Below are 26,555 nucleotides of genomic sequence, written 5' to 3'. Positions count from 1 at the left end.
TCCAACTCTAGCTCTCCAACTCTAGCTCTCCAACTCTAGCTCTCCAACTCTAGCTCTCCAACTCTAGTTCTCCAACTCTAGTTCTCCAACTCTAGCTCTCCAACTCTAGCTCTCCAACTCTAGTCTCCAACTCTAACTCTAGCTCTCTAACTCTAGCACTCTAGTTCTCCAACTCTAGTTCTCCAACTCTAGCTCTCCAACTCTAGTTCTCCAACTCTAGTTCTCCAACTCTAGCTCTCCAACTCTAGCTCTCCAACTCTAGCTCTCTAACTCTAGCACTCTAGTTCTCCAACTCTAGTTCTCCAACTCTAGCTCTCCAACTCTAGCTCTCCAACTCTAGCTCTCCAACTCTAGCTCTCCAACTCTTGCTCTCCAACTCTAGCTCTCCAACTCTAGCTCTCCAACTCTAGCTCTCTAACTCTAGCTATCTAACTCTCCAACTCTAGCTCTCCAACTCTAGCTCTCCAAATCTAGCTCTCCAACTCTAGCTCTCTAACTCTAGCTCTCCAACTCTAGCTCTCTAACTCTAGCTCTCTAACTCTAGCTCTCTAACTCTCCAACTCTAGCTCTCCAACTCTAGCTCTCCAACTCTAGTTCTCCAACTCTAGTTCTCCAACTCTAGCTCTCCAACTCTAGCTCTCCAACTCTATCTCTCTAACTCTAGCTCTCTAACTCTAGCACTCTAGCTCTCCAACTCTAGCTCTCCAACTCTAGTTCTCCAACTCTAGTTCTCCAACTCTAACTCTCCAACTCTAGCTCTCCAACTCTAGCTCTCCAACTCTAGTTCTCCAACTCTAGTTCTCCAACTCTAGCTCTCTAACTCTAGCTCTCTAACTCTAGCTCTCTAACTCTAGCTCTCTAACTCTCCAACTCTAGCTCTCCAACTCTAGCTCTCCAACTCTAGTTCTCCAACTCTAGTTCTCCAACTCTAGCTCTCCAACTCTAGCTCTCCAACTCTAGCTCTCCAACTCTAGCTCTCCAACTCTAGCTCTCCAACTCTAGCTCTCCAACTCTAGCTCTCCAACTCTAGCTCTCCAACTCTTGCTCTCCAACTCTTGCTCTCCAACTCTAGCTCTCCAACTCTAGCTCTCCAAATCTAGCTCTCCAAATCTAGCTCTCCAAATCTAGCTCTCCAACTCTAGCTCTATAACTCTAGCTCTCCAACTCTAGCTCTCCAACTCTAGCTCTCTAACTCTAGCTCTCTAACTCTAGCTCTCTAACTCTCCAACTCTAGCTCTCCAACTCTAGCTCTCCAAATCTAGCTCTCCAAATCTAGCTCTCCAAATCTAGCTCTCCAAATCTAGCTCTCCAACTCTAGTTCTCCAACTCTAGTTCTCCAACTCTAGTTCTCCAACTCTAGCTCCCCAACTCTAGCTCTCCAACTCTAGCTCTCTAACTCTAGCTCTCTAACTCTAGCTCTCTAACTCTCCAACTCTAGTTCTCCAACTCTAGCTATCCAACTCTAGCTCTCCAACTCTAGCTCTCCAACTCTTGCTCTCCAACTCTAGCTCTCCAACTCTAGCTCTCCAAATCTAGCTCTCCAAATCTAGCTCTCCAAATCTAGCTCTCCAAATCTAGCTCTCTAACTCTCCAACTCTAGCTATCCAACTCTAGCTCTCCAACTCTACCTCTCCAACTCTTGCTCTCCAACTCTAGCTCTCCAACTCTAGCTCTCTAACTCTAGCTCTCCAACTCTAGCTCTCCAACTCTAGCTCTCTAACTCTAGCTCTCTAACTCTAGCTCTCCAACTCTAGCTCTCCAACTCTAGCTCTCTAACTCTATCTCTCTAACTCTCCAACTCTAGCTCTCCAACTCTAGCTCTCCAAATCTAGCTCTCCAAATCTAGCTCTCCAAATCTAGCTCTCCAAATCTAGCTCTCTAACTCTCCAACTCTAGCTATCCAACTCTAGCTCTCCAAATCTAGCTCTCCAAATCTAGCTCTCCAAATCTAGCTCTCCAAATCTAGCTCTCCAAATCTAGCTCTCCAACTCTAGCTCTCTAACTCTAGCTCTCCAACTCTAGCTCTCTAACTCTAGCTCTCTAACTCTAGCTCTCTAACTCTCCAACTCTAGCTCTCCAACTCTAGCTCTCCAACTCTAGCTCTCCAAGTCTAGTTCTCCAACTCTAGTTCTCCAACTCTAGCTCTCCAACTCTATCTCTCTAACTCTAGCTCTCTAACTCTAGCACTCTAGTTCTCCAACTCTAGTTCTCCAACTCTAGCTCTCCAACTCTAGTTCTCCAACTCTAGTTCTCCAACTCTAGCTCTCCAACTCTAGCTCTCCAACTCTAGCTCTCCAACTCTAGCTCTCTAACTCTAGCACTCTAGTTCTCCAACTCTAGTTCTCCAACTCTAGCTCTCCAACTCTAGCTCTCCAACTCTAGCTCTCCAACTCTAGCTCTCCAACTCTTGCTCTCCAACTCTAGCTCTCCAACTCTAGCTCTCCAACTCTAGCTCTCTAACTCTAGCTCTCTAACTCTCCAACTCTAGTTCTCCAACTCTAGTTCTCCAACTCTAGTTATCCAACTCTAGCTCTCCAACTCTAGCTCTCTAACTCTAGCTATCTAACTCTCCAACTCTAGCTCTCCAACTCTAGCTCTCCAAATCTAGCTCTCCAAATCTAGCTCTCCAACTCTAGCTCTCTAACTCTAGCTCTCCAACTCTAGCTCTCCAACTCTAGCTCTCTAACTCTAGCTCTCTAACTCTAGCTCTCTAACTCTCCAACTCTAGCTCTCCAACTCTAGCTCTCCAACTCTAGTTCTCCAACTCTAGTTCTCCAACTCTAGCTCTCCAACTCTAGCTCTCCAACTCTATCTCTCTAACTCTATCTCTCTAACTCTAGCACTCTAGTTCTCCAACTCTAGTTCTCCAACTCTAGCTCTCCAACTCTAGCTCTCCAACTCTAGCTCTCCAACTCTAGCTCTCCAACTCTTGCTCTCCAACTCTTGCTCTCCAACTCTAGCTCTCCAACTCTAGCTCTCCAACTCTAGCTCTCTAACTCTAGCTCTCTAACTCTAGCTCTCTACCTCTCCAACTCTAGCTCTCCAACTCTAGCTCTCCAAATCTAGCTCTCCAAATCTAGCTCTCCAAATCTAGCTCTCCAAATCTAGCTCTCCAACTCTAGCTCTCCAACTCTAGTTCTCCAACTCTAGTTCTCCAACTCTAGTTCTCCAACTCTAGCTCCCCAACTCTAGCTCTCCAACTCTAGCTCTCTAACTCTAGCTCTCTAACTCTAGCTCTCTAACTCTCCAACTCTAGTTCTCCAACTCTAGCTATCCAACTCTAGCTCTCCAACTCTAGCTCTCCAACTCTTGCTCTCCAACTCTAGCTCTCCAACTCTAGCTCTCCAAATCTAGCTCTCCAAATCTAGCTCTCCAAATCTAGCTCTCTAACTCTCCAACTCTAGCTATCCAACTCTAGCTCTCCAACTCTAGCTCTCCAACTCTTGCTCTCCAACTCTAGCTCTCCAACTCTAGCTCTCTAACTCTAGCTCTCCAACTCTAGCTCTCCAACTCTAGCTCTCTAACTCTAGCTCTCTAACTCTAGCTCTCTAACTCTCCAACTCTAGCTCTCCAACTCTAGCTCTCCAACTCTAGTTCTCCAACTCTAGTTCTCCAACTCTAGCTCTCCAACTCTAGCTCTCCAACTCTATCTCTCTAACTCTAGCTCTCTAACTCTAGCACTCTAGTTCTCCAACTCTAGTTCTCCAACTCTAGCTCTCCAACTCTAGCTCTCCAACTCTAGCTCTCCAACTCTAGCTCTCCAACTCTTGCTCTCCAACTCTTGCTCTCCAACTCTAGCTCTCCAACTCTAGCTCTCCAAATCTAGCTCTCCAAATCTAGCTCTCCAAATCTAGCTCTCCAACTCTAGCTCTATAACTCTAGCTCTATACCTCTAGCTCTCCAACTCTAGCTCTCCAACTCTAGCTCTCTAACTCTAGCTCTCCAAATCTAGCTCTCCAAATCTAGCTCTCCAAATCTAGCTCTCCAACTCTAGCTCTCCAACTCTAGTTCTCCAACTCTAGTTCTCCAACTCTAGTTCTCCAACTCTAGCTCCCCAACTCTAGCTCCCCAACTCTAGCTCTCCAACTCTAGCTCTCTAACTCTAGCTCTCTAACTCTAGCTCTCTAACTCTCCAACTCTAGCTCTCCAACTCTAGCTCTCCAACTCTTGCTCTCCAACTCTAGCTCTCCAACTCTAGCTCTCCAACTCTAGCTCTCCAAATCTAGCTCTCCAAATCTAGCTCTCCAAATCTAGCTCTCCAAATCTAGCTCTCTAGCTCTCCAACTCTAGCTCTCCAACTCTAGCTCTCCAACTCTAGCTCTCCAACTCTAGCTCTCCAACTCTTGCTCTCCAACTCTAGCTCTCCAACTCTAGCTCTCTAACTCTAGCTCTCCAACTCTAGCTCTCCAACTCTAGCTCTCTAACTCTAGCTCTCTAACTCTAGCTCTCCAACTCTAGCTCTCCAACTCTAGCTCTCTAACTCTATCTCTCTAACTCTCCAACTCTAGCTCTCCAACTCTAGCTCTCCAACTCTAGCTCTCCAACTCTAGCTCTCTAACTCTATCTCTCTAACTCTCCAACTCTAGCTCTCCAACTCTAGCTCTCCAACTCTAGCTCTCCAAATCTAGCTCTCCAACTCTACCTCTCCAACTCTAGCTCTCCAACTCTAGCTCTCCAAATCTATCTCTCTAACTCTAGCTCTCTAACTCTAGCTCTCCAACTTTAGCTCTCCAACTCTAGCTCTCCAACTCTAGCTCTCCAACTCTAGCTCTCCAACTCTAGCTCTCTAACTCTAGCTCTCCAACTCTAGCTCTCCAACTCTAGCTCTCCAACTCTAGCTCTCCAACTCTAGCTCTCCAAATCTAGCTCTCCAACTCTAGCTCTCCAACTCTAGCTCTCCAACTCTAGTTCTCCAACTCTAGTTCTCCAACTCTAGTTCTCCAACTCTAGCTCTCCAACTCTAGCTCTCTAACTCTAGCTCTCTAACTCTAGCTCTCTAACTCTAGCTCTCTAACTCTCCAACTCTAGTTCTCCAACTCTAGCTATCCAACTCTAGCTCTCCAACTCTAGCTCTCCAACTCTTGCTCTCCAACTCTTGCTCTCCAACTCTAGCTCTCCAACTCTAGCTCTCCAACTCTAGCTCTCCAAATCTAGCTCTCCAAATCTAGCTCTCCAAATCTAGCTCTCCAACTCTAGCTCTCCAACTCTAGCTCTCCAACTCTAGCTCTCCAACTCTAGCTCTCCAACTCTAGCTCTCCAACTCTAGCTCTCCAACTCTAGCTCTCCAACTCTAGCTCTCCAACTCTAGCTCTCCAAATCTAGCTCTCCAACTCTAGCTCTCCAACTCTACCTCTCCAACTCTAGCTCTCCAACTCTAGCTCTCCAAATCTAGCTCTATAACTCTATCTCTCTAACTCTAGCTCTCTAACTCTAGCTCTCTAACTCTAGCTCTCCAACTCTAGCTCTCCAACTCTATCTCTCCAAATCTAGCTCTCCAAATCTAGCTCTCCAAATCTAGCTCTCCAACTCTAGCTCTCCAACTCTAGCTCTCTAACTCTAGCTCTCTAACTCTAGCTCTCTAACTCTCCAACTCTAGTTCTCCAACTCTATTTCTCCAAATCTAGCTCTCCAACTCTAGCTTTCCCACTCTAGCTCTCCAACTCTAGCTCTCCAACTCTAGCTCTCCAACTCTAGCTCTCCAACTCTAGCTCTCTAACTCTAGCTCTCCAACTCTAGCTCTCCAACTCTAGCTCTCTAACTCTCCAACTCTAGCTCTCCAACTCTAGCTCTCCAACTCTAGCTCTCCAACTCTAGCTCTCTAACTCTATCTCTCTAACTCTCCAACTCTAGCTCTCCAACTCTAGCTCTCCAAATCTAGCTCTCCAACTCTACCTCTCCAACTCTAGCTCTCCAACTCTAGCTCTCCAAATCTATCTCTCTAACTCTAGCTCTCTAACTCTAGCTCTCTAACTCTAGCTCTCAAACTTTAGCTCTCCAACTCTAGCTCTCCAACTCTAGCTCTCCAACTCTAGCTCTCCAACTCTAGCTCTCTAACTCTAGCTCTCCAACTCTAGCTCTCCAACTCTACTCTCCAACTCTAGCTCTCCAACTCTAGCTCTCCAACTCTAGCTCTCTAACTCTAGCTCTCTAACTCTAGCTCTCTAACTCTAGCTCTCCAACTCTAGCTCTCCAACTCTAGCTCTCCAACTCTAGCTCTCCAAATCTAGCTCTCCAAATCTAGCTCTCCAACTCTAGCTCTCCAACTCTAGCTCTCCAACTCTAGCTCTCTAACTCTAGCTCTCTAACTCTAGCTCTCTAACTCTCCAACTCTAGTTCTCCAACTCTATTTCTCCAAATCTAGCTCTCAAACTCTAGCTTTCCAACTCTAGCTCTCTAACTCTAGCTCTCTAACTCTAGCTCTCTAACTCTAGCTCTCTAACTCTAGCTCTCCAACTCTAGCTCTCCAAATCTAGCTCTCCAAATCTAGCTCTCCAACTCTAGCTCTCCAACTCTAGTTCTCCAACTCTAGTTCTCCAACTCTAGTTCTCCAACTCTAGCTCTCCAACTCTAGCTCTCCAACTCTAGCTCTCTAACTCTAGCTCTCTAACTCTAGCTCTCTAACTCTCCAACTCTAGTTCTCCAACTCTAGCTATCCAACTCTAGCTCTCCAACTCTAGCTCTCCAACTCTAGCTCTCCAACTCTTGCTCTCCAACTCTAGCTCTCCAACTCTAGCTCTCCAAATCTAGCTCTCCAAATCTAGCTCTCCAAATCTAGCTCTCTAACTCTCCAACTCTAGCTATCCAACTCTAGCTCTCCAACTCTAGCTCTCCAACTCTAGCTCTCCAACTCTAGCTCTCTAACTCTAGCTCTCTAACTCTAGCTCTCCAACTCTAGCTCTCCAACTCTAGCTCTCTAACTCTAGCTCTCTAACTCTAGCTCTCCAACTCTAGCTCTCCAACTCTAGCTCTCTAACTCTAGCTCTCCAACTCTAGCTCTCCAAATCTATCTCTCTAACTCTAGCTCTCTAACTCTAGCTCTCCAACTTTAGCTCTCCAACTCTAGCTCTCCAACTCTAGCTCTCCAACTCTAGCTCTCTAACTCTAGCTCTCTAACTCTAGCTCTCTAACTCTCCAACTCTAGCTCTCCAACTCTAGCTCTCCAAATCTAGCTCTCCAAATCTAGCTCTCCAAATCTAGCTCTCCAAATCTAGCTCTCTAACTCTAGCTCTCCAACTCTAGCTCTCCAAATCTAGCTCTCCAAATCTAGCTCTCCAAATCTAGCTCTCCAAATCTAGCTCTCCAACTCTAACTCTCCAACTCTAGCTCTCCAACTCTAGCTCTCCAAATCTAGCTCTCCAACTCTAGCTCTCCAACTCTAGCTCTCCAACTCTAGCTCTCCAACTCTAGCTCTCCAAATCTAGCTCTATAACTCTAGCTCTCTAACTCTAGCTCTCTAACTCTAGCTCTCCAACTCTAGCTCTCCAACTCTATCTCTCTAACTCTACAACTCTAGCTCTCCAACTCTAGCTCTCTAACTCTAGCTCTCTAACTCTAGCTCTCCAAATCTAGCTCTCCAACTCTAGCTCTCCAAATCTAGCTCTCCAAATCTAGCTCTCCAAATCTAAAATCTAGCTCTCCAACTCTAACTCTCCAACTCTAGCTCTCCAACTCTAGCTCTCCAAATCTAGCTCTCCAACTCTACCTCTCCAACTCTAGCTCTCCAACTCTAGCTCTCCAACTCTAGCTCTCCAAATCTAGCTCTATAACTCTAGCTCTCTAACTCTAGCTCTCTAACTCTAGCTCTCCAACTCTAGCTCTCCAACTCTAGCTCTCCAACTCTAGCTCTCCAACTCTAGCTCTCTAACTCTAGCTCTCTAACTCTAGCTCTCCAACTCTAGCTCTCCAAATCTAGCTCTCCAAATCTAGCTCTCCAAATCTAGCTCTCCAAATCTAGCTCTATAACTCTAGCTCTCCAACTCTAACTCTCCAACTCTAGCTCTCCAACTCTAGCTCTCCAAATCTAGCTCTCCAACTCTACCTCTCCAACTCTAGCTCTCCAACTCTAGCTCTCCAACTCTAGCTCTCCAAATCTAGCTCTATAACTCTATCTCTCTAACTCTAGCTCTCTAACTCTAGCTCTCCAAATCTAGCTCTCCAACTCTAGCTCTCCAACTCTAGCTCTCCTCTAACTCTAGCTCTCCAACTCTAGCTCTCCAACTCTAGCTCTCCAACTCTAGCTCTCCAACTCTAGCTCTCCAACTCTAGCTCTCTAACTCTAGCTCTCTAACTCTAGCTCTCCAACTCTAGCTCTCCAACTCTAGCTCTCTAACTCTAGCTCTCTAACTCTCCAACTCTAGCTCTCCAACTCTAGCTCTCCAACTCTAGCTCTCCAACTCTAGCTCTCCAACTCTAGCTCTCTAACTCTAGCTCTCTAACTCTAGCTCTCCAACTCTAGCTCTCCAACTCTAGCTCTCCAACTCTAGCTCTCCAACTCTAGCTCTCTAACTCTAGCTCTCTAACTCTAGCTCTCTAACTCTCCAACTCTAGCTCTCCAACTCTAGCTCTCCAAATCTAGCTCTCCAAATCTAGCTCTCCAAATCTAGCTCTCCAACTCTAGTTCTCCAACTCTAGTTCTCCAACTCTAGCTCTCCAACTCTAGCTCTCCAACTCTAGCTCTCTAACTCTAGCTCTCTAACTCTAGCTCTCCAAATCTAGCTCTCCAAATCTAGCTCTCCAAATCTAGCTCTCCAAATCTAGCTCTCCAACTCTAGCTCTCCAACTCTAACTCTCCAACTCTAGCTCTCCAACTCTAGCTCTCCAACTCTAGCTCTCCAAATCTAGCTCTCCAACTCTACCTCTCCAACTCTAGCTCTCCAACTCTAGCTCTCCAAATCTAGCTCTCCAACTCTAAACTCTAGCTCTCTAACTCTAGCTCTCTAACTCTAGCTCTCCAACTCTAGCTCTCCAACTCTAGCTCTCCAACTCTAGCTCTCTAACTCTATCTCTCTAGCTCTCCAAATCTAGCTCTCCAACTCTAGCTCTCCAAATCTAGCTCTCTAACTCTATCTCTCTAACTCTCCAACTCTAGCTCTCCAACTCTAGCTCTCCAACTCTAGCTCTCCAACTCTACCTCTCCAACTCTAGCTCTCCAACTCTAGCTCTCCAACTCTAGCTCTCACAATCTAGCTCTCTAACTCTAGCTCTCTAACTCTAGCTCTCCAACTCTAGCTCTCCAACTCTAGCTCTCCAACTCTAGCTCTCCAACTCTAGCTCTCTAACAGCTCTCTAACTCTCCCACTCTAGCTCTCCAACTCTAGCTCTCCAAATCTAGCTCTCTAACTCTAGCTCTCTAACTCTCCAACTCTAGCTCTCCAACTCTAGCTCTCCAACTCTAGCTCTCCAACTCTAGCTCTCCAACTCTAGCTCTCCAACTCTAGCTCTCCAACTCTAGCTCTCCAAATCTAGCTCTCCAAATCTAGCTCTCCTCTAAACTCTAGCTCTCCAACTCTAGCTCTCCAACTCTAGCTCTCCAACTCTAGCTCTCTAACTCTAGCTCTCTAACTCTAGCTCTCTAACTCTCCCACTCTAGCTCTCCAACTCTAGCTCTCCAAATCTAGCTCTCCAACTCTAGCTCTCCAACTCTAGCTCTCCAACTCTAGCTCTCCAACTCTAGCTCTCCAAATCTAGCTCTATAACGCTATCTCTCTAACTCTAGCTCTCTAACTCTAGCTCTCCAACTCTAGCTCTCCAACTCTAGCTCTCCAAATCTAGCTCTCCAAATCTAGCTCTCCAACTCTAGCTCTCCAACTCTAGTTCTCTAACTCTAGCTCTCTAACTCTCCAACTCTAGTTCTCCAACTCTATTTCTCCAAATCTAGCTATCCAACTCTAGCTTTCCAACTCTAGCTCTCTAACTCTAGCTCTCCAACTCTAGCTCTCCAACTCTAACTCTCCAAATCTAGCTCTCCAAATCTAGCTCTCCAAATCTAGCTCTCCAAATCTAGCTCTCCAACTCTAGCTCTCCAACTCTAGCTCTCTAACTCTAGCTCTCTAACTCTAGCTCTCCAACTCTAGCTCTCCAACTCTAGCTCTCTAACTCTAGCTCTCTAACTCTCCCACTCTAGCTCTCCAACTCTAGCTCTCCAAATCTAGCTCTCTAACTCTATCTCTCTAACTCTCCAACTCTAGCTCTCCAACTCTAGCTCTCCAAATCTAGCTCTCCAAATCTAGCTCTCCAAATCTAGCTCTCCAACTCTAGCTCTCCAACTCTAGCTCTCTAACTCTAGCTCTCTAACTCTCCAACTCTAGTTCTCCAACTCTATTTCTCCAAATCTAGCTCTCCAACTCTAGCTTTCCAACTCTAGCTCTCTAACTCTAGCTCTCCAACTCTAGCTCTCCAACTCTAGCTCTCTAACTCTAGCTCTCCAACTCTAGCTCTCCAACTCTAGCTCTCTAACTCTATCTCTCTAACTCTCCAACTCTAGCTCTCCAACTCTAGCTCTCCAAATCTAGCTCTCCAACTCTAGCTCTCCAACTCTAGCTCTCCAACTCTAGCTCTCCAACTCTAGCTCTCCAACTCTAGCTCTCCAAATCTAGCTCTCTAACTCTAGCTCTCTAACTCTAGCTCTCTAACTCTAGCTCTCTAACTCTAGCTCTCCAACTCTAGCTCTCCAACTCTAGCTCTCCAACTCTAGCTCTCCAACTCTAGCTCTCCAAATCTAGCTCTCTAACTCTAGCTCTCTAACTCTAGCTCTCCAACTCTAGCTCTCCAACTCTATCTCTCTAACTCTCCAAATCTAGCTCTCCAACTCTAGCTCTCCAACTCTAGCTCTCCAACTCTAAACTCTAGCTCTCCAACTCTAGCTCTCCAACTCTAGCTCTCCAACTCTAGCTCTCCAACTCTAGCTCTCCAACTCTAGCTCTCCAACTCTAGCTCTCCAAATCTAGCTCTCTAACTCTAGCTCTCTAACTCTAGCTCTCTAACTCTAGCTCTCCAACTCTAGCTCTCCAACTCTAGCTCTCTAACTCTAGCTAGCTCTCCAACTCTAGCTCTCCAACTCTAGCTCTCTAACTCTAGCTCTCCAACTCTAGCTCTCCAACTCTAGCTCTCCAACTCTAGCTCTCCAACTCTAGCTCTCCAACTCTAGCTCTCCAACTCTAGCTCTCCAACTCTAGCTCTCCAACTCTAGCTCTCCAACTCTAGCTCTCCAAATCTAGCTCTCCAACTCTAGCTCTCCAACTCTAGCTCTCCAACTCTAGCTCTCCAACTCTAGCTCTCCAACTCTAGCTCTCTCTCTAAACTCTAGCTCTCCAACTCTAGCTCTCCAACTCTAGCTCTCCAACTCTAGCTCTCCAACTCTAGCTCTCTAACTCTAAACTCTAGCTCTCCAACTCTAGCTCTCCAACTCTAGCTCTCCAACTCTAGCTCTCTAACCAACTCTAGCTCTCCAACTCTAGCTCTCAACTCTAGCTCTCTAACTCTAGCTCTCCAACTCTAGCTCTCCAACTCTAGCTCTCCAACTCTAGCTCTCCAACTCTAGCTCTCCAACTCTAGCTCTCCAACTCTAGCTCTCCAACTCTAGCTCTCCAACTCTAGCTCTCCAACTCTAGCTCTCCAACTCTAGCTCTCCAACTCTAGCTCTCCAACTCTAGCTCTCCAACTCTAGCTCTCCAACTCTAGCTCTCCAACTCTAGCTCTCTAACTCTATCTCTCTAACTCTCTCAACTCTAGCTCTCCAAATCTAGCTCTCCAACTCTAGCTCTCCAACTCTAGCTCTCTAACTCTAGCTCTCTCAACTCTAGCTCTCCAACTCTAGCTCTCCAACTCTAGCTCTCTAACTCTAGCTCTCTAACTCTAGCTCTCCAACTCTAGCTCTCCAACTCTAGCTCTCTAACTCTAGCTCTCTAACTCTAGCTCTCCAACTCTAGCTCTCCAACTCTAGCTCTCCAACTCTAAACTCTCCAACTCTAGCTCTCCAACTCTAGCTCTCCAACTCTAGCTCTCCAACTCTAGCTCTCCAACTCTAGCTCTCTAACTCTCTCTCTAACTCTAGCTCTCCAACTCTCTCCAACTCTAGCTCTCCAACTCTCTCTCCAACTCTAGCTCTCTAACTCTAGCTCTCTAACTCTAGCTCTCCAACTCTAGCTCTCCAACTCTAGCTCTCCAAATCTAGCTCTCCAACTCTCCAAATCTCTCCAACTCTAGTTCTCCAACTCTAGCTCTCCAACTCTAGCTCTCCAACTCTAGCTCTCCAACTCTAGCTCTCTAACTCTAGCTCTCTAACTCTAGCTCTCCAAATCTAGCTCTCCAACTCTAGCTCTCCAACTCTAGCTCTCCAAATCTAGCTCTCTAACTCTAGCTCTCCAACTCTAGCTCTCCAACTCTAGCTCTCCAACTCTAGCTCTCCAACTCTAGCTCTCCAAATCTAGCTCTCCAACTCTATCTCTCCAACTCTCCAACTCTAGCTCTCCAAATCTAGCTCTCTAACTCTAGCTCTAACTCTAGCTCTCCAACTCTAGCTCTCCAACTCTAGCTCTCCAACTCTAGCTCTCCAACTCTAGCTCTCCAACTCTAGCTCTCCAACTCTAGCTCTCCAACTCTAGCTCTCCAACTCTAGCTCTCCAACTCTAGCTCTCTAACTCTAGCTCTCTAACTCTAGCTCTCCAACTCTAGCTCTCCAACTCTAGCTCTCCAACTCTAGCTCTCCAACTCTAGCTCTCTCTCCAAATCTAGCTCTCCAACTAGCTCTAAATCTAGCTCTCTAACTCTAGCTCTCTAACTCTAGCTCTCCAACTCTAGCTCTCCAACTCTAGCTCTCCAACTCTAGCTCTCCAAACTCTAGCTCTCCAACTCTAGCTCTCCAAATCTAGCTCTCCTCTAAACTCTAGCTCTCCAACTCTAGCTCTCCAACTCTAGCTCTCCAACTCTAGCTCTCCAACTCTAGCTCTCCAACTCTAGCTCTCCAACTCTAGCTCTCCAACTCTAGCTCTCTAACTCTAGCTCTCTAACTCTAGCTCTCTCTAACTCTAGCTCTCCAACTCTAGCTCTCCAACTCTAGCTCTCCAACTCTAGCTCTCTAACTCTAGCTCTCCAACTCTAGCTCTCCAAATCTAGCTCTCCAACTCTAGCTCTCCAACTCTAGCTCTCCAACTCTAGCTCTCCAACTCTAGCTCTCCAACTCTAGCTCTCTAACTCTAGCTCTCCAACTCTAGCTCTCTAACTCTAGCTCTCAACTCTAGCTCTCCAACTCTAGCTCTCCAACTCTAGCTCTCCAAATCTAGCTCTCCAACTCTAGCTCTCCAACTCTAGCTCTCCAACTCTAGCTCTCTAACTCTAGCTCTCTAACTCTCCAACTCTAGCTCCAACTCTAACTCTCTAGCTCTCCAACTCTAGCTCTCCAACTCTAGCTCTCTAACTCTAGCTCTCCAACTCTAGCTCTCCAACTCTAGCTCTCCAACTCTAGCTCTCCAACTCTAGCTCTCCAAATCTAGCTCTCCAACTCTAGCTCTCCAACTCTAGCTCTCCAACTCTAGCTCTCTAACTCTAGCTCTCTAACTCTAGCTCTCCAACTCTAGCTCTCTAAACTCTAGCTCTCTAACTCTCCAACTCTAGCTCTCCAACTCTAGCTCTCCAACTCTAGCTCTCCAACTCTAGCTCTCCAACTCTAGCTCTCCAACTCTAGCTCTCCAACTCTAGCTCTCCAACTCTAGCTCTCCAACTCTAGCTCTCCAAATCTAGCTCTCTAACTCTAGCTCTCAACTCTAGCTCTCCAACTCTAGCTCTCCAACTCTAGCTCTCCAACTCTAGCTCTCCAACTCTAGCTCTCCAACTCTAGCTCTCCAACTCTAGCTCTCCAACTCTAGCTCTCCAACTCTAGCTCTCTAACTCTAAACTCTAGCTCTCCAACTCTAGCTCTCCAACTCTAGCTCTAGCTCTCTCCAACTCTAAACTCTAGCTCTCCAACTCTAGCTCTCTAACTCTAGCTCTCCTCTCCAACTCTAGCTCTCCAACTCTAGCTCTCCAACTCTAGCTCTCCAACTCTAGCTCTCCAACTCTAGCTCTCCAACTCTAGCTCTCTAACTCTAGCTCTCTCTAACTCTAGCTCTCCAACTCTAGCTCTCCAACTCTAGCTCTCCAACTCTAGCTCTCCAACTCTAGCTCTCTAACTCTAGCTCTCTAACTCTAGCTCTCTAACTCTCCAACTCTAGCTCTCCAACTCTAGCTCTCCAAATCTAGCTCTCCAAATCTAGCTCTCCAAATCTAAACTCTAGCTCTCCAAATCTAGCTCTCCAACTCTAGCTCTCCAACTCTAGCTCTCCAACTCTAGCTCTCTAACTCTAGCTCTCCAACTCTAGCTCTCCAACTCTAGCTCTCCAAATCTAGCTCTCCAAATCTAGCTCTCTAACTCTAGCTCTCTAACTCTAGCTCTCCAACTCTAGCTCTCCAACTCTAGCTCTCCAACTCTAGCTCTCCAACTCTAGCTCTCCAACTCTAGCTCTCCAACTCTAGCTCTCCAACTCTAGCTCTCCAACTCTAGCTCTCCAAATCTAGCTCTCTAACTCTACTCTAGCTCTCTAACTCTAGCTCTCTAACTCTAGCTCTCCAACTCTAGCTCTCCAACTCTAGCTCTCCAACTCTAGCTCTCCAACTCTAGCTCTCTAACTCTAGCTCTCTAACTCTAGCTCTCCAACTCTAGCTCTCCAAATCTAGCTCTCTAACTCTAGCTCTCCAACTCTAGCTCTCCAACTCTAGCTCTCCAACTCTAGCTCTCCAACTCTAGCTCTCCAACTCTAGCTCTCCAACTCTAGCTCTCCAACTCTAGCTCTCCAAATCTAGCTCTCCAACTCTAGCTCTCTAACTCTAGCTCTCTAACTCTAGCTCTCTAACTCTAGCTCTCCAACTCTAGCTCTCCAACTCTAGCTCTCTAACTCTAGCTCTCTAACTCTCCAAGCTCTCCAACTCTAGCTCTCCAAATCTAGCTCTCCAACTCTAGCTCTCCAACTCTAGCTCTCCAACTCTAGCTCTCCAACTCTAGCTCTCCAACTCTAGCTCTCCAACTCTAGCTCTCCAACTCTCTCTCAAATCTAGCTCTCCAACTCTAGCTCTCCAACTCTAGCTCTCCAACTCTAGCTCTCCAACTCTAGCTCTCCAACTCTAGCTCTCCAACTCTAGCTCTCTAACTCTAGCTCTCCAACTCTAGCTCTCCAACTCTAGCTCTCTAACTCTAGCTCTCCAACTCTAGCTCTCCAACTCTAGCTCTCCAACTCTAGCTCTCAACTCTAGCTCTCCAACTCTAGCTCTCCAACTCTAGCTCTCCAACTCTAGCTCTCCAACTCTAGCTCTCCAACTCTAGCTCTCCAACTCTAGCTCTCCAAATCTAGCTCTCCAACTCTAGCTCTCCAACTCTAGCTCTCTAACTCTAGCTCTCTAACAACTCTAGCTCTCCAACTCTAGCTCTCCAACTCTAGCTCTCCAACTCTAGCTCTAACTCTAGCTCTCTAACTCTAGCTCTCCAACTCTAGCTCTCCAACTCTAGCTCTCCAAATCTAGCTCTCCAACTCTAGCTCTCCAAATCTAGCTCTCCAAATCTAGCTCTCCAACTCTAGCTCTCCAACTCTAGCTCTCCAAACTCTAGCTCTCCAACTCTAGCTCTCCAACTCTAGCTCTCCAAACTCTAGCTCTCCAACTCTAGCTCTCCAACTCTAGCTCTCCAACTCTAGCTCTCTAACTCTAGCTCTCTAACTCTAACTCTAGCTCTCCAACTCTAGCTCTCCAAATCTAGCTCTCCAAATCTAGCTCTCCAACTCTAGCTCTCCAACTCTAGCTCTCCAACTCTAGCTCTCTAACTCTCTCAACTCTAGCTCTCCAACTCTAGCTCTCCAAATCTAGCTCTCCAACTCTAGCTCTCCAACTCTAGCTCTCCAACTCTAGCTCTCCAACTCTAGCTCTCCAACTCTAGCTCTCCAACTCTAGCTCTCTAACTCTAGCTCTCCAACTCTAGCTCTCCAACTCTAGCTCTCTAACTCTATCTCTAACTCTCCAACTCTAGCTCTCCAACTCTAGCTCTCCAAATCTAGCTCTAGCTCTCCAACTCTAGCTCTCCAACTCTAGCTCTCCAACTCTAGCTCTCCAACTCTAGCTCTCCAACTCTAGCTCTCCAACTCTAGCTCTCCAACTCTAGCTCTCCAACTCTAGCTCTCTAACTCTAGCTCTCCAACTCTAGCTCTCCAACTCTAGCTCTCCAACTCTAGCTCTCCTAACTCTCCAACTCTAGCTCTCTAACTCTAGCTCTCTAACTCTAAATCTAGCTCTCCAACTCTAGCTCTCCAACTCTAGCTCTCTAACTCTCCAACTCTCTCTCCAACTCTAGCTCTCCAACTCTAGCTCTCCAACTCTAGCTCTCCAACTCTAGCTCTCCAACTCTCCAACTCTAGCTCTCCAACTCTAGCTCTCCAACTCTAGCTCTCCAACTCTAGCTCTCTAACTCTAGCTCTCCAACTCTAGCTCTCCAACTCTATCTCTCTAACTCTCCAAATCTAGCTCTCCAAATCTAGCTCTCCAACTCTAGCTCTCCAACTCTAGCTCTCCAACTCTAGCTCTCCAACTCTAGCTCTCCAACTCTAGCTCTCCAACTCTAGCTCTCCAACTCTAGCTCTCTAACTCTAGCTCTCCAACTCTAGCTCTCCAACTCTAGCTCTCCAACTCTAGCTCTCCAACTCTAGCTCTCCAACTCTAGCTCTCCAACTCTAGCTCTCCAACTCTAGCTCTCTAACTCTAGCTCTCTAGCTCTCCAACTCTAGCTCTCAACTCTAGCTCTCCAACTCTAGCTCTCTAACTAGCTCTCCAACTCTAGCTCTCCAACTCTAGCTCTCCAACTCTAGCTCTCCAACTCTAGCTCTCCAACTCTAGCTCTCTCTAACTCTAACTCTCTCTCTAACTCTAGCTCTCCAACTCTAGCTCTCCAACTCTAGCTCTCCAACTCTAGCTCTCCAACTCTAGCTCTCCAACTCTAGCTCTCCAACTCTAGCTCTCCAACTCTAGCTCTCCAACTCTAGCTCTCCAACTCTAGCTCTCCAACTCTAGCTCTCCAAATCTAGCTCTCCAACTCTAGCTCTCCAACTCTAGCTCTCCAACTCTAGCTCTCTAACTCTAGCTCTCCAAACTCTCTAGCTCTCCAACTCTAGCTCTCCAACTCTCTCCAACTCTAGCTCTCCAACTCTAGCTCTCTAGCTCTCCAACTCTAGCTCTCCAACTCTAGCTCTCCAACTCTAGCTCTCCAACTCTAGCTCAACTCTAGCTCTCCAACTCTAGCTCTCCAACTCTAGCTCTCCAACTCTAGCTCTCCAACTCTAGCTCTCCAACTCTAGCTCTCCAACTCTAGCTCTCTCTCCAACTCTAGCTCTCTAACTCTAGCTCTCCAGCTCTCCAACTCTAGCTCTCCAACTCTAGCTCTCCAACTCTAGCTCTCCAACTCTAGCTCTCCAACTCTAGCTCTCTAACTCTAGCTCTCTCAAATCTAGCTCTCCAACTCTAGCTCTCCAACTCTAGCTCTCCAACTCTAGCTCTCTCAAACTCTAGCTCTCCAACTCTAGCTCTCCAACTCTAGCTCTCCAACTCTAGCTCTCCAACTCTAGCTCTCCAAACTCTAGCTCTCCAACTCTAGCTCTCTAACTCTAGCTCAACTCTAGCTCTCCAACTCTAGCTTCTCCAACTCTAGCTCTCCAACTCTAGCTCTCCAACTCTAGCTCTCCAAACTCTAGCTCTCTAACTCTCCAACTCTAGCTCTCCAACTCTAGCTCTCCAACTCTAGCTCTCCAACTAGCTCTCCAACTCTAGCTCTCCAACTCTAGCTCTCCAACTCTAGCTCTCCAACTCTAGCTCTCCAACTCTAGCTCTCCAACTCTAGCTCTCCAACTCTAGCTCTCCAAATCTAGCTCTCCAAATCTAGCTCTCCAACTCTAGCTCTCCAACTCTAGCTCTCCAACTCTAGCTCTCCAACTCTAGCTCTCCAACTCTCTAGCTCTCCAACTCTAGCTCTCCAACTCTAGCTCTCCAACTCTAGCTCTCCAACTCTAGCTCTCCAACTCTAGCTCTCCAACTCTAGCTCTCCAACTCTAGCTCTCTAACTCTAGCTCTCCAACTCTAGCTCTCCAACTCTAGCTCTCTAACTCTAGCTCTCCAAATCTAGCTCTCCAACTCTAGCTCTCCAACTCTAGCTCTCCAACTCTAGCTCTCTCAACTCTAGCTCTCCAACTCTAGCTCTCCAACTCTAGCTCTCCAACTCTAGCTCTCCAACTCTAGCTCTCTAACTCTAGCTCTCCAACTAACTCTAGCTCTCCAAATCTAGCTCTCCAACTCTAGCTCTCCAACTCTAGCTCTCAACTCTAGCTCTCCAACTCTAGCTCTCCAACTCTAGCTCTCCAAATCTCTCTAGCTCTCCAACTCTATCTCCAACTCTAGCTCTCAACTCTAGCTCTCCAACTCTAGCTCTCCAACTCTCTCCAACTCTCTCTCAACTCTAGCTCTCCAACTCTAGCTCTCCAACTCTAGCTCTCCAACTCTAGCTCTCCAACTCTAGCTCTCCAACTCTAGCTCTCCAACTCTAGCTCTCCAACTCTAGCTCTCCAACTCTAGCTCTCCAACTCTAGCTCTCCAACTCTAGCTCTCCAACTCTAGCTCTCCAACTCTAGCTCTCCAACTCTAGCTCTAACTCTAGCTCTCCAACTCTAGCTCTCCAACTCTAACTCTCTCTCTAACTCTAGCTCTCTAACTCTAAACTCTAGCTCTCCAACTCTAGCTCTCCAACTCTAGCTCTCCAACTCTAGCTCTCCAACTCTAGCTCTCCTCTAGCTCTCTCTAGCTCTCCAACTCTAACTCTAGCTCTCCAACTCTAGCTCTCCAACTCTAGCTCTCCAACTCTAGCTCTCCAGCTCTCCAACTCTAGCTCTCCAACTCTAGCTCTCCAACTCTAGCTCTCCAAATCTAGCTCTCCTCTAAATCTAGCTCTCCAACTCTAGCTCTCCAACTCTAGCTCTCTAAACTCTAGCTCTCTCTCTAACTCTACTCTAGCTCTCCAACTCTAGCTCTCCAAACTCTCTCCAACTCTAGCTCTCCAACTCTAGCTCTCCTCTCCACTCTCTAGCTCTCTAACTCTAGCTCTCCAAATCTAGCTCTCCAACTCTAGCTCTCCAACTCTAGCTCTCCAACTCTAGCTCTCCAACTCTAGCTCTCTAAACTCTAGCTCTCCAACTCTAGCTCTCCAACTCTAGCTCTCCAACTCTAGCTCTCCAACTCTAGCTCTCCAACTCTAGCTCTCCAACTCTAGCTCTCTAACTCTAGCTCTCCAACTCTAGCTCTCCAACTCTAGCTCTCCAACTCTAGCTCTCCAACTCTAGCTCTCCAACTCTAGCTCTCCAACTCTAGCTCTCCAAACTCTAGCTCTCCAAATCTAACTCTCTCCAACTCTAGCTCTCCAACTCTAGCTCTCCAACTCTAGCTCTCCAACTCTAGCTCTCCAACTCTAGCTCTCCAACTCTAGCTCTCCAACTCTAGCTCTCCAACTCTAGCTCTCCAACTCTAGCTCTCCAACTCTAGCTCTCTAACTCTAGCTCTCCAACTCTAGCTCTCCAACTCTAGCTCTCCAACTCTAGCTCTCCAACTCTAGCTCTCCAACTCTAGCTCTCTAACTCTAGCTCTCTAAATCTAGCTCTCAACTCTAGCTCTCTAACAACTCTAGCTCTCCAACTCTAGCTCTCCAACTCTAGCTCTCAACTCTACTCTCCAACTCTCTCAACTCTAGCTCTCCAACTCTAGCTCTCCAACTCTAGCTCTCGAACTCTAAACTCTAGCTCTCCAACTCTAGCTCTCCAACTCTAGCTCTCCAACTCTAGCTCTCCAACTCTAGCTCTCCAACTCTAGCTCTCTAACTCTAGCTCTCCAACTCTAGCTCTCCAACTCTAGCTCTCTAACTCTAGCTCTCTAACTCTAGCTCTCTCTAGCTCTCCAACTCTAGTTCTCCAACTCTAGTTCTAAATCTCTAGCTCTCCAACTCTAGCTCTCCAACTCTAGCTCTCCAACTCTAGCTCTCCAACTCTAGCTCTCTAAACTCTAGCTCTCAACTCTAGCTCTCCAACTCTAGCTCTCCAACTCTAGCTCTCCAACTCTCCAAACTCTAGCTCTCCAACTCTAGCTCTCCAACTCTAGCTCTCCAACTCTAGCTCTAGCTCTCCAACTCTAGCTCTCCAACTCTAGCTCTCCAACTCTAGCTCTCCAACTCTAGCTCTCCAACTCTAGCTCTCAACTCTAGCTCTCTAACTCTCTCTAACTCTAGCTCTCCAACTCTAGCTCTCCAACTCTAGCTCTCCAACTCTAGCTCTCCAACTCTAGCTCTCCAACTCTAGCTCTCCAACTCTAGCTCTCCAACTCTAGCTCTCTAACTCTAGCTCTCCAACTCTAGCTCTCAACTCTAGCTCTCCAACTCTAGCTCTCCAAGCTCTCCAACTCTAGCTCTCCAACTCTAAACTCTAGCTCTCCAACTCTAGCTCTCCAACTCTAGCTCTCCAACTCTAGCTCTCCAACTCTAGCTCTCTAGCTCTCCAACTCTAGCTCTCCAACTCTAGCTCTCCAACTCTAGCTCTCCAACTCTAGCTCTCCAACTCTAGCTCTCCAACTCTAGCTCTCCAACTCTAGCTCTCCAACTCTAGCTCTCCAACTCTCTCCAACTCTAGCTCTCAAATCTCTCAAACTCTAGCTCTCCAACTCTAGCTCTCCAACTCTAGCTCTCTAGCCTCCAACTCTAGCTCTCCAACTCTAGCTCTCCAACTCTAGCTCTCTAACTCTAGCTCTCTAACTCTAGCTCTCCAACTCTAGCTCTCCAACTCTACTCTAGCTCTCTAACTCTAGCTCAACTCTAGCTCTCCAACTCTAGCTCTCCAACTCTAGCTCTCCAACTCTAGCTCTCCAACTCTAGCTCTCTAACTCTAGCTCTCCAACTCTAGCTCTCCAACTCTAGCTCTCCAAAGCTCTAGCTCTCCAACTCTAGCTCTCTAACAACTCTAGCTCTCCAACTCTAGCTCTCCAACTCTAGCTCTCCAACTCTAGCTAACTCCAACTCTAGCTCTCCAACTCTAGCTCTCCAACTCTAGCTCTCTAAACTCTAGCTCTCCAACTCTAGCTCTCCACTCTAGCTCTCTAACTCTAGCTCTCTAACTCTAGCTCTCCAACTCTAGCTCTCCAACTCTAGCTCTCCAACTCTAGCTCTCCAACTCTAGCTCTCCAACTCTAAACTCTAGCTCTCCAACTCTAGCTCTCCAACTCTAGCTCTCCAACTCTAGCTCTCCAACTCTAGCTCTCCAACTCTAGCTCTCTAACTCTAGCTCTCCAACTCTAGCTCTCCAACTCTAGCTCTCCAACTCTAGCTCTCCAACTCTAGCTCTCCAAATCTAGCTCTCTAACTCTAGCTCTCTAACTCTAGCTCTCTAACTCTCCAACTCTAGCTCTCCAACTCTAGCTCAACTCTAGCTCTCCAACTCTAGCTCTCCAAATCTAGCTCTCCAACTCTAGCTCTCCAACTCTAGCTCTCCAACTCTAGCTCTCCAACTCTAGCTCTCCAACTCTAGCTCTCCAACTCTAGCTCTCCAACTCTAGCTCTCCAACTCTAGCTCTCCAACTCTAGCTCTCCAACTCTAGCTCTCCAACTCCAACTCTAGCTCTCCAACTCTAGCTCTCCAACTCTAGCTCTCTAACTCTAGCTCTCTAACTCTAGCTCTCTCCAAACTCTAGCTCTCTAACTCTAGCTCTCTAACTCTAGCTCTCTACTCTAACTCTCCAAATCTAGCTCTCCAACTCTAGCTCTCCAACTCTAGCTCTCCAACTCTAGCTCTCCAACTCTAGCTCTCCAACTCTAGCTCTCTAACTCTAGCTCTCTAACTCTAGCTCTCCAACTCTAGCTCTCCAACTCTAGCTCTCTCCAACTCTAGCTCTCTAACTCTAGCTCTCCAACTCTAGCTCTCCAACTCTAGCTCTCCAACTCTAGCTCTCTAACTCTAGCTCTCTAACTCTAGCTCTCTAACTCTAGCTCTCCAACTCTAGCTCTCCAACTCTAGCTCTCCAACTCTAGCTCTCCAACTCTAGCTCTCCAACTCTAGCTCTCCAACTCTAGCTCTCTAACTCTCCCACTCTAGCTCTCCAACTCTAGCTCTCCAAATCTAGCTCTCCAACTCTAGCTCTCCAACTCTAGCTCTCCAACTCTAGCTCTCCAACTCTAGCTCTCCAACTCTAGCTCTCTAACTCTAGCTCTCCAACTCTAGCTCTCCAACTCTAGCTCTCTAACTCTAGCTCTCTAACTCTAAACTCTAGCTCTCCAACTCTAACTCTCTCAACTCTAGCTCTCCAACTCTAGCTCTCCAACTCTAGCTCTCCAACTCTAGCTCTCCAACTCTAGCTCTCCAACTCTAGCTCTCCAACTCTAGCTCTCCAACTCTAGCTCTCCAACTCTAGCTCTCCAACTCTAGCTCTCCAACTCTAGCTCTCTAACTCTCTCAACTCTAGCTCTCCAACTCTAGCTCTCCAACTCTAGCTCTCCAACTCTAGCTCTCCAACTCTAGCTCTCTAACTCTAGCTCTCTAACTCTAGCTCTCCAACTCTAGCTCTCCAACTCTAGCTCTCCAACTCTAGCTCTCCAACTCTAGCTCTCCAACTCTAGCTCTCCAACTCTAGCTCTCTAACTCTAGCTCTCAACTCTAGCTCTCCAACTCTAGCTCTCCAACTCTAGCTCTCCAACTCTAGCTCTCCAACTCTAGCTCTCCAACTCTAGCTCTCCAACTCTAGCTCTCCAACTCTAGCTCTCCAACTCTAGCTCTCTAACTCTAGCTCTCCAACTCTAGCTCTCCAACTCTAGCTCTCCAACTCTAGCTCTCCAACTCTAGCTCTCCAACTCTAGCTCTCCAACTCTAGCTCTCCAACTCTAGCTCTCCAACTCTAGCTCTCCAACTCTAGCTCTCTCTAAACTCTAGCTCTCCAACTCTAGCTCTCCAACTCTAGCTCTCCAACTCTAGCTCTCCAACTCTAGCTCTCCAACTCTAGCTCTCCAACTCTAGCTCTCCAACTCTAGCTCTCCAACTCTAGCTCTCCAAATCTAGCTCTCAACTCTAGCTCTCCAACTCTAGCTCTCCAACTCTAGCTCTCCAACTCTAGCTCTCCAACTCTAGCTCTCCAACTCTAGCTCTCTAACTCTAGCTCTCTAACTCTAGCTCTCTAACTCTAGCTCTCCAACTCTACTCTAACTCTCCAAATCTAGCTCTCCAACTCTAGCTCTCCAACTCTAGCTCTCCAACTCTAGCTCTCCAACTCTAGCTCTCCAACTCTAGCTCTCCAACTCTAGCTCTCTAACTCTCTCAACTCTAGCTCTCCAACTCTAGCTCTCTAACTCTAACTCTCCAACTCTAGCTCTCCAACTCTAGCTCTCCAACTCTAGCTCTCCAACTCTAGCTCTCCAAATCTAGCTCTCTAACTCTAGCTCTCCAACTCTAGCTCTCCAACTCTAGCTCTCTAACTCTCCAACTCTAGCTCTCCAACTCTAGCTCTCCAAATCTCTAGCTCTCTAACTCTAGCTCTCCAACTCTAGCTCTCCAACTCTAGCTCTCCAACTCTAGCTCTCCAACTCTAGCTCTCCAACTCTAGCTCTCTAACTCTAGCTCTCTAACTCTAGCTCTCCAAATCTAGCTCTCCAACTCTAGCTCTCCAACTCTAGCTCTCTAACTCTATCTCTCTCCAACTCTAGCTCTCCAACTCTAGCTCTCCAACTCTAGCTCTCCAACTCTAGCTCTCCAACTCTAGCTCTCCAACTCTAGCTCTCTAACTCTAGCTCTCTAACTCTAGCTCTCCAACTCTAGCTCTCCAACTCTAGCTCTCCAACTCTAGCTCTCCAACTCTAGCTCTCCAACTCTAGCTCTCCAACTCTAGCTCTCCAACTCTAGCTCTCCAACTCTAGCTCTCCAACTCTAGCTCTCTAACTCTAGCTCTCCAACTCTAGCTCTCCAACTCTAGCTCTCCAACTCTAGCTCTCCAACTCTAGCTCTCCAACTCTAGCTCTCCAACTCTAGCTCTCCAACTCTAGCTCTCTAACTCTAGCTCTCCAACTCTAGCTCTCCAACTCTAGCTCTCCAACTCTAGCTCTCCAACTCTAGCTCTCCAACTCTAGCTCTCCAACTCTAGCTCTCCAACTCTAGCTCTCCAACTCTAGCTCTCTAACTCTAGCTCTCTCTCTAGCTAACTCTAGCTCTCCAACTCTAGCTCTCCAAATCTAGCTCTCCAACTCTAGCTCTCCAACTCTAGCTCTCCAACTCTAGCTCTCCAACTCTAGCTCTCCAACTCTAGCTCTCCAACTCTAGCTCTCCAACTCTAGCTCTCTAACTCTCTCAAACTCTAGCTCTCCAAATCTAGCTCTCCAACTCTAGCTCTCCAACTCTAGCTCTCTAACTCTAGCTCTCTCTAGCTCTCCAACTCTAGCTCTCCAACTCTAGCTCTCCAACTCTAGCTCTCCAACTCTAGCTCTCCAAATCTAGCTCTCCAAATCTAGCTCTCCAACTCTAGCTCTCCAACTCTAGCTCTCTCTAGCTCTCCAACTCTAGCTCTCTAACTCTAGCTCTCCAACTCTAGCTCTCTAACTCTAGCTCTCTAACTCTAGCTCTCCAACTCTAGCTCTCCAACTCTAGCTCTCCAACTCTAGCTCTCCAACTCTAGCTCTCCAACTCTAGCTCTCCAACTCTAGCTCTCCAACTCTAGCTCTCCAACTCTAGCTCTCCAAATCTAGCTCTCCAACTCTAGCTCTCCAACTCTAGCTCTCCAACTCTAGCTCTCCAACTCTAGCTCTCTAACTCTAGCTCTCCAACTCTAGCTCTCCAACTCTAGCTCTCCAACTCTAGCTCTCCAACTCTAGCTCTCCAACTCTAGCTCTCTCCAACTCTAGCTCTCCAACTCTAGCTCTCCAAATCTAGCTCTCCAAATCTAGCTCTCCAACTCTAGCTCTCCAACTCTAGCTCTCCAACTCTAGCTCTCCAACTCTAGCTCTCCAACTCTAGCTCTCCAACTCTAGCTCTCCAAATCTAGCTCTCCAACTCTAGCTCTCCAACTCTAGCTCTCTAACTCTAGCTCTCCAACTCTAGCTCTCCAACTCTAACTCTCCAAATCTAGCTCTCCAAATCTAGCTCTCCAAATCTAGCTCTCCAAATCTAGCTCTCCAACTCTAGCTCTCAACTCTAGCTCTCTAACTCTAGCTCTCTAACTCTAGCTCTCCAACTCTAGCTCTCCAACTCTAGCTCTCCAACTCTAGCTCTCTAACTCTAGCTCTCTAACTCTCCCACTCTAGCTCTCCAACTCTAGCTCTCCAAATCTAGCTCTCTAACTCTATCTCTCTAACTCTCCAACTCTAGCTCTCCAACTCTAGCTCTCCAAATCTAGCTCTCCAACTCTAGCTCTCCAAATCTAGCTCTCCAACTCTAGCTCTCCAACTCTAGCTCTCCAAACTCTAGCTCTCTACTCTAGCTCTCCAACTCTAGCTCTCCAACTCTAGCTCTCCAAATCTAGCTCTCCAACTCTAGCTCCAACTCTAGCTCTCTAACTCTAGCTCTCCAACTCTAGCTCTCCAACTCTAGCTCTCTAACTCTAGCTCTCCAACTCTAGCTCTCCAACTCTAGCTCTCCAACTCTAGCTCTCTAACTCTCCAACTCTAGCTCTCCAACTCTAGCTCTCCAACTCTAGCTCTCCAACTCTAGCTCTCCAACTCTAGCTCTCCAACTCTAGCTCTCCAACTCTAGCTCTCCAACTCTAGCTCTCCAACTCTAGCTCTCTAACTCTAGCTCTCTAACTCTAGCTCTCCAACTCTAGCTCTCCAACTCTAGCTCTCCAACTCTAGCTCTCCAACTCTAGCTCTCCTAACTCTAGCTCTCCAAATCTAGCTCTCCAACTCTAGCTCTCTAACTCTAGCTCTCCAACTCTAGCTCTCCAACTCTAGCTCTCTAACTCTATCTCTCTAACTCTCCAAATCTAGCTCTCCAACTCTAGCTCTCCAACTCTAGCTCTCCAACTCTACCTCTCCAACTCTAGCTCTCTAACTCTAGCTCTCCAAATCTAGCTCTCTAACTCTAGCTCTCCAACTCTAGCTCTCCAACTCTAGCTCTCCAAATCTAGCTCTCCAACTCTAGCTCTCTAACTCTAGCTCTCTCTAACTCTCCAAATCTAGCTCTCCAACTCTAGCTCTCCAACTCTAGCTCTCCAACTCTCTCAAATCTAGCTCTCAACTCTAGCTCTCCAACTCTAGCTCTCCAACTCTAGCTCTCCAACTCTAGCTCTCCAACTCTAGCTCTCCAACTCTAGCTCTCCAAATCTCTCTCCAACTCTAGCTCTCTAACTCTAGCTCTCCAACTCTAGCTCTCCAAATCTAGCTCTCCAACTCTAGCTCTCTCTAGCCTCCAACTCTAGCTCTCCAACTCTAGCTCTCCAAATCTAGCTCTCTAACTCTAGCTCTCTAACTCTCTCTAGCTCTCTAACTCTAGCTC

The 26,555-nt window shown here is 47.1% G+C and overlaps 1 protein-coding gene across 1 annotated transcript in view; it reads right to left on the bottom strand.

The window, feature by feature from the left end:
* The window catches only part of apof (apolipoprotein F), a 56,682-nt gene that overhangs the window by 15,032 nt on the left and 15,095 nt on the right, over nt 1–26,555 (bottom strand). The window lies entirely within an intron of this gene.

This window comes from Oncorhynchus gorbuscha, linkage group LG03, assembly GCF_021184085.1.
Source record: "Oncorhynchus gorbuscha isolate QuinsamMale2020 ecotype Even-year linkage group LG03, OgorEven_v1.0, whole genome shotgun sequence".
NCBI classification, from domain to species: Eukaryota; Metazoa; Chordata; class Actinopteri; order Salmoniformes; family Salmonidae; genus Oncorhynchus; species Oncorhynchus gorbuscha.
Note: the sequence above shows the minus strand (reverse complement) of the source record. Positions and strands in the feature narration are given on the sequence as shown.